This window comes from Cervus elaphus, chromosome 9 (assembly GCF_910594005.1).
Source record: "Cervus elaphus chromosome 9, mCerEla1.1, whole genome shotgun sequence".
Classification (NCBI taxonomy): domain Eukaryota; kingdom Metazoa; phylum Chordata; class Mammalia; order Artiodactyla; family Cervidae; genus Cervus; species Cervus elaphus.
Genome location: NC_057823.1, coordinates 47,302,217 through 47,316,029, shown reverse-complemented (window position 1 = coordinate 47,316,029; position 13,813 = coordinate 47,302,217). Strand labels below are relative to the sequence as shown.

General features: G+C 51.2%; 1 long non-coding RNA gene across 1 annotated transcript in view; it reads left to right on the top strand.

Annotated features, from left to right (window-relative positions):
• LOC122700131 overlaps positions 1–13,813 on the top strand; it is a 48,200-nt gene that overhangs the window by 5,001 nt on the left and 29,386 nt on the right. The window lies entirely within an intron of this gene.

Below are 13,813 nucleotides of genomic sequence, written 5' to 3'. Positions count from 1 at the left end.
AGCTAAATATTGAAGATTTTGTGCTACAACTGACTTGGCACAGCCAAATAAATTAAAAAAAAAAAGAACTGTTATTAATAGAATCTCAGGTTTCTGGGTGGCTTATGTTGCATACAGGGGCCACCCAGAGGATTGGGGAAACTTCCTGACTGGTCTGTATAGAGTAGCTCAAGCCATTTGCTGGGATTGCTACAACCAATCTCATCTCCCTTGAGTCAGATGGACCTTGGCCTGTACCATCTCTCCCATGGACGTACCATCTCTCATCCCACTCTAGACACCTGCTCTGGGCACTGACTCAGATCCCAAACAGAGATGGTAGACTCTGGGGTGTTTTTACAGAGTGGTGAATAGAATCTGTGGCTGCTCCCCTGAAGGTGACCAGGGAGTTTGGGGACCAAGGCCAGCTGCAGGGAGGCCCCAGAATCTTCTGGGTTCATGCAGCCCAGGATTTTAATGAGGCTTCATCTTCATGCTAATGAACCTGGTGGACTGTGCCATCATCAGAATCTGAATGCAGGACAAAGTCAGAGCTCTTAAGAGTTGAGGGATGGAACAAAAGAGCTCTGGGTTTGGATTTATACAAACCTGGTTTCTATCCCTGCCCTGTCATTTGTTAGCTGGTGTTAGTGATTTGTCAGACAAATCACTGACCCTCTCTGAGCCTCAGCTTCCTCATGGGTAAAATGGGTATCACCCTAAGCCTGCCTTGCTCTGTGAGGTTGAGATGACTCATGTTTCCTAGGAAAGAGCTTAGCACGACACCCAGCACATTCCAAGCGCTCTAATAAATGGGTGCTCTTGAGCTAGATATTTTTCGGAAGTTGTTAGGCTAATTGGCTCTTCATGTAACGTCATGTAAATCATCTAAATGTTCTCATGGCCTGAGCCCACTTAATCACAACTATAAGGCTGAAAATATACATTTCCTTTCCTTTTCTTTCAAGTTCCTTTAACATGAAAGGATCACATGAACTCTCTGACCTTTTCTAACAGGGAGACCCTTGAGATGTGGCGTTTCCAGAAAAAAGCTCAAAGGAGCCCCAGATGGATTTGGTAAATTACAACGAGGAGAGGTTCAGAGTGGGTCTCTTCCTGCCCGCCAGCCGCCTGGCATCCTGTTAGGGCTTGCTGAACACTGCCTGAAGGCTGGGCTGCTGGCTCCAGGCAGGAACTCTTCCCGTGAGGCTTTCTTTCTCAGGGCAAAGCCTGGTCACACGTCCTAGAGGCAGACTGTGGTTTGTTACTAGAAACACAGTTTGCTCTCTGAAAACTCTGTGTAGTTTCACTGCATGTCTGTGCATGTATGTCTGCGTGTGTACATGTGGGAGGTTGTGGCCTGCAGAATGGTAAAGACACACCATTGCTGGAGGCAACAGCTCTGGCAGCTGCCTTTAAAACAGAGCAAGAGGGGACTTCCCTGGCGATCCAGTGGCTAAGACTCCTCTTTCCAAATGCAGGGGCTCTGGGTTCAATTTCCTGTTCAAGGAACTAGATCTGGCCTGACACAACTAAAAGATGCTGTGTGCTGCAACTAAGACCTGGTACAGTGAAATAAAAAAATTAAAATAAGTAAATGTTTAGAAAATAATAATAAAATGAAGCAAGAGGGTTTGCTTTATAATCTTCTGTGTGTTCTCCCCTAGACTGCTCCCCCCATGAATGGAATAACCAAGAGTTACTTCTTTTTTTTTTTTAATATTTATTTATTTGGCTGTGCTGGGTCTTAGTTGCAGCATGTGGGATCTAGTTCCCTGACCAGGGATCAAACCCAGGACCCCTGCACTGGGAACTCAGAGCCTCAGCCACTGGACCACCAGGGAAGTCTAAGAATTACTTTTAAAGTAGAAATTTAATAACGAAGCTCCATGTTAACTTTCCCTGATGATAATCCAAGAAAGTTTGACCAAACTGGCTTGAGGGGCTGTGGTGGTGCGAGTATAAAGAGAGCTGCCCCACAAGTTCCGAGGGCTCCTAGGACAATTTCCCAGGACTAATTTACCACACATGGGCCAGCTATTGTTCCCAGTGAATGCAGCTGGAATTCGTTCACCCACCCACCTGCAGGAATAAATAGCCCCGGGTTTCCACTTGAAGGGGTCTGCAGTCACAGGCACTAAGGTGTCAGCAGCAAAGGCAAGCTGGGAGGGGCTGCTGTGTGCCACCAGGATGCACTGGTCTCTGAAGAGCTCAGTGGCAGGTGGCTGGGTCCCAAACCCTGCTCCACCACTGGGCTGCTGGGTGAACTGCCTTCTCCAGGCCTAGGACTCCTCACCTAGTTTCAGGGATGCAGTGAGGAGCCTCTGGCGATGAGTCCAGAGGTGAGAGACAAGAGGCACCAGAAATGCCACAGGAAGTGGGCCCAGGGTCCATGGAAGACGCACCTTCAGCTTCACAGGGGACTGTGTCCGTATTCGCTTCTGTCTGGGGTGTGGGAACAACCCTGGACACACTGACATATGAATGTGTTACTAGGGAAGTACCATTTAATGTCTCTCTTTGAGACAGGGGTGTCAAGGCTTTGCTGCTTGTCGCTAAGGTCTGACACAGAGCTGGCTAACTGCAATGCTCAGAAATTTGTAGATGGATGACTTACTTGCTGGATGGATGTATGAGCAGATGGATAGATGGATGGGTGAATCATTCACAGTGGTGATCACTTAGAATTCAGGGAGAAAGTAGCAAGCCCAGTACCTGCTTTCAAGGAACCTGTCATCTTGTGGGGGACATCAGGGCAATAGAGTTCCCAGGAGTCAGGCGTTTGGAAACATGATTCCCAGTGCAGGGGTCCTGGGTTTGATCCCTGGTCAGGGAACTAGATCCCACATGCTGCAGCTAAGACCCAGCACAGCCAAATAAATAAATATTTAAAAAAAAAAAAAAAAAGAAGTAACTCTAGGTTATTCCATGCACCAGAGAACTCCTGTCTAGCCCCCTTTGGTTAAGTGCCTTCCAAATTTATTTGACCATAAAACTGTTTTTCCACATATGTATGATTTTCCAAAGATCATGGCTCCCCTGAAAGTCTTTTGGGGAAAGCTCTTATCTCTGGTTTCAGGAGGCAGGGATGGGCACTCCTTATCCAAAACACATGCATGGCGTGGTAGACAGGGAGGGCTTCCTGGAGGAAGAAGGTCAGTCCAGGAGGCAAGTCAAATTTAGGAGGCGGGACAGTAGCCCACACTCTGGGTTGTGATGAAGTTTGACCCCATAGGGTCTCTGGGGCCTAGGTAAGCCAGGATCTTGGGGGAGAGTTTGGTTATCTGTTGAGCCTTGCCCAGCATGGTACATCTTCATGGCCCAGTTCCTACAGTCCTCTCTAGAGCCCCCTCATCCCTCCCCTCCACCAACTGGGACAATTTCTCCCAAGAACCCCCTCTCCAGACACTGGCTCTCCCTGTTCACCCCCGTCCTAGGACAGACTACCTCCTGGGTGCACAATCCACCATCTTGTAGTGGGTTTCCAGGCTTTCCTGGCTCAGTGCCCCGTGTAGAATACCCCCTCTTTTCTAGCAGCTAGAAGTAGGGGTGGAGAAACAGGACATGGAAGGCAGGGAGGATTAAAGCGGATCTTTACCAGATTCTGGAGTCACTGCCAGTAAAGATTCTGAGAAGTCCTGCACCAGAGAACTCCTGTCTAGCCCCCTTTGGTTAAGTGCCTTCCAAATTTATTTGACCATAAAACTATTTTTCCACGTATGTATGATTTTCCAAAGAACATGGCTCCCCTGAAAGTCTTTTGGGGAAAGCTCTTATCTCTGGTTTCAGGAGGCAGGGATGGGCACTCCTTATCCAAAACACATTCCAATTTTGTCCCTGATATGGAGGCAGTTAGCAACACTTGCACCCCAAACTGGTCTTGACAGCTTTAACCAGTCTTCACTCGAGCCCTACTAGGTTCTTGGCTTCTTGGGATCACAGACTTTCATCTGTGTCCTTGCTGAGCACTAACATGGACCAAGCATACCGTGGCATATAATAAACGCCTGCTGACCATAGGATGGGGCTGTTGTGTAAAAGTCCAACCCAGCTCAGTTACTCACACTCCCAGTGGCTATTTCCTTTGGTTTGTTAGCATCTGAAAGGCTGTGTTTTTTTCAAAGCTCATCTCTGGTCTCTCCCTCATCCAGGAAGCCTTCTCGGCTACTTGGCTCCACAGGGATCTCTCTCCCCTCCAAAAGCAAGATTCTCATTGCTTTCAGAATTTGAGCCCCTCAACTGCTCCTGAGCTGTTCAGCCTCTGTTTCCTGTGAATGAGTCCTCCTGACCTTTGACTACAGCCTGCGTTGTCTGGTGATCAAGAGCGGGGCTTAGAGCTCACAGCCTGTGTGTGAACTTAGGGCTTCTCCACCTACGCGCTGCGGGAGGGACCTTGGGGGAGTCACCTCCTCCTAGGAGCCTTTGGTTCCTTATCTGTTAAGAGGGAGCTTTAATAGTAGAGTCTGGGACTTCCCTGGTGGTCCAGTGGCTAAGACTCTGTGCTTCTAGTACAGGGGGCCGGGGTTTTGATCCCTGGTTGGGTAGGGAACTGGATCCTACCTGTTGCAAGTAAGAGTTTGCAAGCTGCAACTAAGACCCCGTGAAGCTAAATAAATACATAAAAATTTTAAAATATTTAAAATAATAATATTATCTCAAGAGCTGGGAAGATGAGTTCCTGCTTGTAAAGTCCTTGGCACAGTGTCAAGTGTGGAGTAGGTTCTTGCTAAATGGCGACCAGTTTCAATTATTATTGTTGCTCCCAGCCAGCAGGGCTGCGCTCAGGCCCAGCTCTTTGAAGTGCTTCACAGAGGCTATCCTGGCCAGCCTGCAGTCCTGCTAGTCACAGGTGGGCGGTGGGGACCAGAGTGGGAAAGGCACCAGGAACCCTATCTTCCGAGGCCAGGCCGAGGCAACTGAGTGTTCAGCCTGAGTGGGAACTCCTCATGCCAAGAGATGGCCATTTCCAGATGTCTGCAGGCTGGAGGGAGCCAGCTGGCCTGTGGGGCCCAAGGGCAGAGACAGGACTAATGGGAGGAAATTACACGGAGAGATTTCATCTCGGCTTGAGGAAGCACGTCTACAGGCAGAGCTGGCCAACCGTGGCCTGCCCAGGCCACCAGCAAGAGGCGGCGAGCTCCCTGTCACCAGAGGCGTGTGAGCAGAGGCTGGGGGCTTCCAAGGGAGGGAAGCCGCTGAGCAGGTTTCTACCCCTGAGGCCCCTCCAAAGCTGTGGACAGTCCCTTGTACTTCCTGAGTGGGTCTGCCCCTTGCTGGCTCAGCTGAGTCCACAGCAGGTGTCTAAGAGTGAGGGCAAAAGCGTGGATACCTCTGGCTCTAACCTGGGCCTGGAGGCTGGAGAGGAGAGGGTATTGCTCTAAGAGGCAGATCTCAAGGGGGTTAATAACCACTGTGTCACCTTCCTGAGGTAGCAACTCGGTGTAGCCGCTGACATAATGGAGCCTGTTCGATGCCTAGGAACCCATCTTAGGCCTGCTGGGGTCAGGGGGGGACAGAGATTGGTGGTGGGAGGGGGCTTATTCTTGAATCAGCCTCCCCCAGCTTCTAAAACTAGGGGCTGAGGAGAAAGATGTGAAAGAGCAGGAGAGGAGACAGCCTGGGTTTCAATATCAGTTCTGCCACTTGGTAGCTGTGTGACTTTGGACAAGTCACTTAACGTCTCTGTGCTCCAGTTTGCTCTGTAAGACAAAAAGACAATAACACTGACTTCATTGGGTTCTTGTGATGATTAAGTGAGTGTTTATTTGTGGTCCGTAATAAGTGCCATGCAAATATTTGTTAAATAGATAAAAATTAATTGATAAACTCATCTACGCCTAGCCTAGTACCGTGCAAGTTTTTTTTTTTTTTTAAAGATATCAGTGACTTCTTATTTTATTTACTTGACCACACCCTGCAGCATGCAGGATCTTAGTTACCCAACCAGGGATTGAACCTATGCCCCCTGCACTTGTGGTGTCTTAACCACTGGACCGCCAGGGAAGTCCCCAAGGGTATTTATATCATTCACTTTGTTTAGTCTCCACAACAACCTAATGAGGTTGAAACTACTATTATTAGGGAAAGTGAATCTGAGAAAGTCAAGTTCCTTGCCCAAGGTCCCACTGCTGGTGGGAGGCACAGTGAAGGTTTAAATTTAGGAGGGTCTGACTCTCAGTCCCCCACAGGTCTGCAGCCTCTCTAGGGAGGGAGAGGGCCAGCGAGAGCAGGGCAACAACAGATGAGTTGGCAGGAAGGGGTCAGAGGTGTCCCGCCACCCCCATCCACCTTGCTCAGGCAGGAAGCCCCCTCTCGTGGCTGTTGCCTGGGAGAGATTTATCTAATTTGTGGAAACATTGCTGGGTGACTTTGATGACAAATTACAACCTTGCTTCCTTCAGCTGAGTAATCTCCATGGTGGGTGGAGGGGATGGTCTTGGAAGTCGCCGGAGTTCTGGGCTGGCAGTGTTTGCCTTGGGGGTGACATTGCCAAGGAAGCCGTGCCACCCCAGACAAGCTCCAGGGGCAAGGGACAGAAGCTGGACAAGAACACAGCCTCTCTGGGTGGTGTAGGGCTATGGGCCCAGGGTGTCCTCTCACTCCCACTTTCTCTTCTGTCCCAGCTGGACTCCTCTCTCTTGCTTATGACTGTGTGCCCCGGGCTGAGCCAGGGCCTGGCAGAGAGCTGAAGTCCAATAAATACGTGTTGGATTCCAGAATATCTCCAGACATGGTACTTCACTGTTCACGAAACTCTCTCCCCTCTATTATCTCATCTGATCCTTACAACAACCCTGAGAGGTAGATCTTTTAACCCCATTTTACAGATGAGGAAACTGCGGCTCAGAGAGAGGAAGTGACTCGCCCAAGGTCACACAGCTCAAACCCCGTCTCTGAGGCTCTTAAATTAACTGTAGCTCTGTAGCCCACAGAGATGTTTCCCCTGTCCTTGTGTGAGAACAGTGGGAGGACAGAGGGAACCCCTCATGGATGGAGGCCCCCATGGCTTCCTTCGGCCCAGAAGTACTCCTCAGAAATGGTCAGAGAAGCTGTTCTTGTTTGCCTACTGGGGCATGGAGCCCCTCTGGGGCTTCAGACTGGGGAGTGGGGGCTCTAGCATGCCAAGTTCTTTCCCAGCCTCTCCTGGATGTCAGACGGACAGGTTCAGGCCCTCAGAAGCTGAAGGAGTTTTGTCCTAGCCACCGGCCCAGAGGCCAGCCTCCATTCTGCAGCGGTGAAAGTACATCACTTCACCTCTGGGTCACGGGTGGGCCTCTGCTGACAACTGCGGTTTTCTTTGTCAGCTCTGCTGTTTTTACTTTTTGTTCACTGCTCTATTAGTACTGATATTTTAAAGGGTTTCCCCTCCTGGTCAAGCTTTGTCTTTTGTTTTTATAATTTGGGAGCTACTCTCCTCTTTTCTTTCTCCTCTCAGCCCGGTTTTGGAAGATGCAGAAGCAGGAGGTGGGTGGGAGGCAGTTTAAAAGCATCATCCCCAGGCATCCTTCCTCTCCGTGTCCCGGCCCCCAGCTGGCCTGAGGAGCCTCCCTGGTGGACCCACTCTTAGAGCAGCACTCAGGGTAGAAGGCACCCCTTTGAACTAGGAATTCTTTTTCTTATTCTAAGTGGGGCTTTGGTTCTTCGAGCCCTGCCCATACAAGCCCCCTTGGTGTCATGACCCCACCCCTTCTCCTTCTTTTCAATATTCTCCCCCCACTCAAGGCTGCTCCCACTGCTAGGGGAAGCTTCTAGCACAGATAAGAGCATTGACCATAAACAAGCCAACTTACTTCTTAGCGTCTGTAGTGCCTGGGAAAATAGCCCATGGCAGATTCTGATGAGATGAGGGTTGGGACAAAGCTTTTGTGGGGCCCCTCTGTGCATCCTGATTCATTGCGGGACTAGATCTAGGCCAAAATCTCCCCTTCTGAAATTCGCAGCCCTCTCCCTGGGGCGGGGGTTTCTGCAGCTGCAGCTTGGGCCATGGCCACTGTCTCATTGCAGTGGACTCAGGGCCTTAGGCAGGGGCTGCGATGGCCCTTCCGTCCTGACTGTGGGGCTACTGCTTGGCAGTTGGTATTTGGGAGGGCAGGACTGCAGAGCTCTCAGAGATTAACTTGAATTCCTTCCTCCTCCACCTTGGAGCCAGAGAAACGCTCCTGGCTTCCTGCTCAGCCCTGTACCCAACCCCCAACTGAAGGGACAGAGCTGAAGGCTTTTTGCCTCAGCTCTTCCTCCTCCAAAATAGTACAGTCGAGACCTGGCTGATTCTCAAACTACTTGCTTTTGTGACTGAGCTCTAACTTTTCGTTTTATGTTCAAAGATGAGATTCAGATCTACAGGGGGAAAGTACTTCTTACCCCTTTGGTGGCTGAGTCCTGTACCTGGGACAGACCCGCAGCACACCAGAGTGGGAAATGCTGGGCTGGCCTTTCCTTTACACCCACAGAAATTCCCGAAGGTGCCTGGGGCACCAGCTCACAGGCTGGTCGGGGAGCTGAGCCATGATGCTTGCATTGGGAGGACAAGGCCTGTCTTGCCGACTGCTGGTGCCAGAGACCCCAGAGAATGGGGGCTCGCCGTGGGAAGTTAGAGGGTTCTGCTACATGGACAAGAGCCTGGTGTAGCTCCAGGCCCCCAAATGGCAGGGTCTAGCTGTGTTGGCCTCAGAGGGAGGAGAGCAGTGAGGACCAGAGTGGTAAGGGAGGGTCCCCGGTGGAGGGGCCAGGGCTGCACTGGAGGGCGTGTGAGATGGGAGGCAGGAAGGCCAGCCCTAAGCACCAAGGAAAGCCAGCTGGTTAAAGCTCGGAGACACCCAGGAGATGGCCAGGACCCCCCAGTTGTGCAGACAGGGGAAAGTGAGGCCCAGAGAGGAGGTCTCACAGTCCATTGGAACGCCTTTGTTGATTCCATTGCCCAGAGAATTCAGGAGCCCCTTACCCCAAGTTCAGGACATTGTGAAACATGCAGCAAAGTAAGCAAAATTCAAAGCACCCCTTTAGGACACTGAGCATGAACTGCTTTTGTAATAAAAAATAAACCACTGAAGGTTACTTTTTCAAAAGTGCAGGTGGAAATAAACACTTTGAGGGTCAGGTGGGGCTTGGGAGCTTGCAGCATTATACTCAGTTCACACCCTCACTGCTCTGGCCCAGGGTGACCAGCCTGGAAGGCTGGCTCCTTCCACAGCCTCCTCCCTACCCATCTTGGGGAGGCCTGAACTTGCTGGGGAGCAGCCAGGTCTGTGTACAGCGCCCCCTGGTGGCTGTCTCTGGAAGAGGTTGTGTGTGAAGGACAGTTCAGTTCAGTTCAGTCGCTCAGTCCCCTCTGACTCTTTGCGACCCCATGGACTGCAGCACGCCAGGCCTCCCTGTCCATCACTAACTCCGGAGTCTACCCAAACTCATGTCCATTGAATTGGTGATGCCATCCAGCCATCTCATCCTCTGTCGTCCCCTTTTCCTCCCACCCTCCATCTTTCCCAGCATGAGGGTCTTTTCAAATGAGTCCGCTCTTCACACCAGGTGGCCAAAGTATTGGACAGGGGTGCGAATTAAGGAAGCTGGTCCGTGCCTCCCTCCCCGGCTGCTCATGCTGAGTACTAGGAGACAGGTGCTCCATCTCACTGGCAGAATTCCCCTCCCTCCGCTATCCAGGAGCTGTGACAGCGTTCTCACCTAGGCTCTGGAGCAGGCCTGACAGCCAGATGTGCAGATTCAGCTGAGCCAGAGAGTCTTCTGGAACACAACTGCTCCCACGGAGCCCAGCAGGCCTGGCCGGCTGCGGCAGAGCCTGGAAGCCTCCGTCTGAGCCTCAGCTTCAGTGTTGCTGACAGACCTGTGGTACACAGCTGGTGACCGCCCGCGGTGAGGGCTGTCCTGAGAGTGACCTGGGCCAGGAGGCCCGGCTCCGCCCCTGCTCAGCTGCTCAGGCTGGCAGGACGATAACAACAATAAAGCAGTAGCAATGTCCCTTGGCCTTCACCGAGTGCCTCCTGGGGGCCAGCGCAGCCAAAGCCTCACAACAGCTCCATGAGGCAGGCGGGGTTTTTCTTTTACCTTAAAGGTAGAGGTGAATTCACATGTGTCCCATCACCCCAGTTTCACAGTTGTCAAGGTTTACCACCAGTGTTTCCCTTTTCTTTCCTCCCTTCATTCCTCCTTTCCTTCCTTTTCTTTCTTTCTGTCTTGTAAATATTTAAAGCAAACCCCATATATCATGTCATCTCACTCTAGCATGCATTAGTATGTATTTCTAAAAACATGGACTTTTAAAATATTTAGTTAATTAATTTGGCTGCACCAGGTCTTAGTTGCGGCATGTAGGATCTAGTTCCCTGGCCAGGGATCGAACCTGGGCCCCCTGCATTGGGAGCATGGAGTCTCAGCCACTGGATCACCAGGGAAGTCCCTGGACATTTTCTTAATAACTGCAAAGCCATTATCACATTTAAAAAAGTGAGTAATAATTCCTTGATGTTATCTAATACCTAGCTGTGAAGCAGGTACTCTCATTGTCCCCATTTTAAAGATGAGGAAGCAGAGATTCTGAGAGGACCAGTAACTTGACCACATGTTACACAGCTTGTTAGTGGTGGGGATGGGATCTGAACCCACAGAGTCTGACTTGGGAGCCCACCCACTAAACCATTCTTTCTGATTCCCCAATTTCCCTCTCTGTAAAGTGAGGACTACTTCACAGGATAATGTATGTGTGTACCATGTTATTCTTACTTCTAACAATAACAATGAAAATATTAATGAAATAAAACAATCAGAAGAATTAATATGATGTTGATATGACAGCCAAAAAATATGACAGTTAAAGGAAATTAAGGTTTGCTTCTTCTTCACTCATCTCTCAGCTTATGCTTATCTCATGTAATCTTTAACCCAATCCTATGTTTCCTGATTAGCAGCTTCATTCTACAAGTGAGGGAACTAGAGGCGCAGAGGCAGGAAGGGCCTTTCCAAGGTCAGGATGCTGGTAGCTGACAGGAGCAGGATTTGGAGCCAGGCTGGTCTCTCGGGGATGGCAGACATCCCTGGGGTGTGTCAGTGAAGATGACCTTTACTGAGGGCTCCAGGTCATTCTGCTATCACAGGGAATGTGTCAGCTGGGATTACTACTTGCAAGCAACAGAAATCAGCTTTGGGAATTTGGGGCACAATAGAAGTTGTAAGGATTGTAAGGGTATGGGAGGCTCACAGAATGGACTGGAAGGAGACAGCCAGGCAGCCAGGCTGGAAAAAGATGAATGTGAAGTCAGTCACCCTAGGGCCTGGAAGGCAGCAACTACTCAGAGGTCTCAACTGCTATCCCCCCAGCCGCCACCACTGCCAGCTGCCAATACACACCCTGGGATAAATCCACTTCTGCCTATTTCTGTGCTTCCACCCAGAGACCCAGGAGAGAGCAGTCAAGGATCCCAGCCTGGAGGCACAGCCGCTGCCCATCATGGCTGGGAAAGCACGGCACTTTCCTGGAGGGTTCCAGAGCGCTGGGCGGTGCCAGGGCTTTTAAAGGAGTGAAACGAGGGAGCTGGAGGGGATTCCCCAGAGAAGACTCTGCCGGCTCTGGTTTTCACACTGTAATTTTGCTTTTAGTGCTTGGTGTGTGAGTCACATGTGAAAGTCTCTTGTTTTTTGAGGCCTGTGTCTGCTGCTGCCACCTCCTTCAGAGCAGCTGCCACCTCTAGGTAGGAGGCCCAGTTCTTGGGCAGGATCCCCCGTCTGCCACCGGGTGCTCCAGATATGGGAGCACAGCATTAGGGACTGTCATCGTGGGGCCCGCTCTTGGGGAGGGATTTTCCATCCTTTGCATCACAGGCAAAATGGATGCTAATGTTATGCAAATGAGTGGATGCCCTCACCACGCAGCTGGGTAAGATGTGAAGGGAGGGGACTTGGCTCTGGTTGGCTTGTGCCCTCCAGAAGATGCTCGCTTGCCCCAGCTTGCCCCCAGGGAGAGCTTTGGCTTTGGGCAAATTTGCTGACACCACCTTCTCCTAGAAATGTGCCAGGGGCACTGCTAGAGTCTGTACCCCTGGGCACTTAGTACTTCCTAAGGGGCCTCAAATCCTTGTGAGAAGTAGGTAGGGCATAAAATCTACATGAATAAACAACAGGCATCCTGCTGCTGCCATTTGCTCCACCTGTGGTCCACGCACAGGGCTGGACACAAGGCCTGCTGGATTGGCCCAGGGCCACAGGAGCTGGGCTGTACCAGCAAGGCCTGGGAGACATAGGGCAACCCCCTTCCCCCTGGGCCTGGACAGTGGCTTCTCGTGAGGCGAGGGAGGCGGTTGGGAAAGGCTGACTCCAGGGAGGGGGTATGAGGGCTGTTTAACAGCGGGGCAGAAGCCTGGAAACTTCCTAGACATGATACCCTGCTCTCTGCAGGCTGCGACAGGTAGTTCAGATGAGAAGACAAGCCAGTGGGGTAAGTGGAGAGGAAGGGAGAGAGAGGGACCCCTGTGGGCCTTCAGGGCCCTGAGAGATAGGAGGGCTTTAACTTCTGGGAACTTAGAGGGCCGACCCCATCGAGGGGCAGTTCTATGGTGATCAGAGGGCAAGCCAGAACAGTCCCCTAAACCAAACCCAGCCAGATGCTGACTTGTCCAAATTACAGTCTCCCCAAAAGCCCTACTTCTAAGAGTCTGGCCTCAGCCTGAAGCACTCCAGGCTCTGGTCTGATAAATTTCAATGAATTGTCTCTTTTCTGCCTGTCTGTTTACTTTCTCTCCTCCTCCTCCTTTCCTTTCCCTCTCATGCCTTTTCTCCATGAGGTTCCATTATTCCTCGGCCTCAGAATTTTATCTCCACTGGGGCAGCCCTGGAGGGTCTCACCTTCCTGCTCATCATAGTGTAGGATCTGAGTCTGGAATCCAGCCTGGCTTACTTCCTGCTCCTGAATATACATAGACCCCAGACTCACAGGCCCTCAAACACAACTTGGAATCCCGTGCAACCCGCCTGGATTGTTATCATTATGGACCCAGACTTGGCCCGTTTGGACTTGGCTCCCTTGCCAGTGCCTCAGTCTGTCTGGGTGAGCCTCCAGGCATGGTCACCAAGGCTTGAACCCTCTACTTATGCAGCTGCAGATAGTTTCAAGGATGAGGTTGGGCTGAGCAAATGCGAGAAGCCTCGGATGCCTGGGGCCAAGGAATTTCATGTGATGGAGATGGGGCTGGTGGTCAGGGCCACACAGGGGATCATCACCTGTCCAGGCACAGAGGATTGGAGGGTCAGAGGGGAGCAGTGTCAGAAGCTGACAGAGGATTGTCCAATAAAAGAAATCCTTGTGTTGGCAAGACCTGTCCAACTTGTCCCACGAGGGTACCAGTAAGAGGGTACCAGTGGGAAATTCCCCAGGAACCTGAGCCCCAGTTGCACAGAAATTAGACAATTACCTCCTTGATGGTTGTGACCTTCAAACACACACGGCTGCTCCTGTCCCCCTACCACCCAGAGGGGCACCCACTCACCAGCAGCATAGATGGGGGTGTGTAGAGTGGCAGAAAACAAGGGCCCTTGAGTCATTGGCATGACCTCTCCCCGGTGACACAAGGGGGCTGTGGGTTCCTGAAAGAGGCGGCTTCCCTATGCCCGTGCCCAGCTGCCACTGGAAACACTCCCTCACCATGTCATCATCTGGAGATTTATTGAAGGTTTTGTGTTGTGGCTGTTCTGGGTGAAGCTCTGATCTTAAAAGCCTTTTTCTCTGCCTGGACCCTCAGCAAGTTGCCCTAGAGATACTTTAGAGGCAAAACCAGAGCTAATGAGCTTGGCTGTGCCTTTGTGATCCGGAATGTTTTCCATTCTGAGCCCT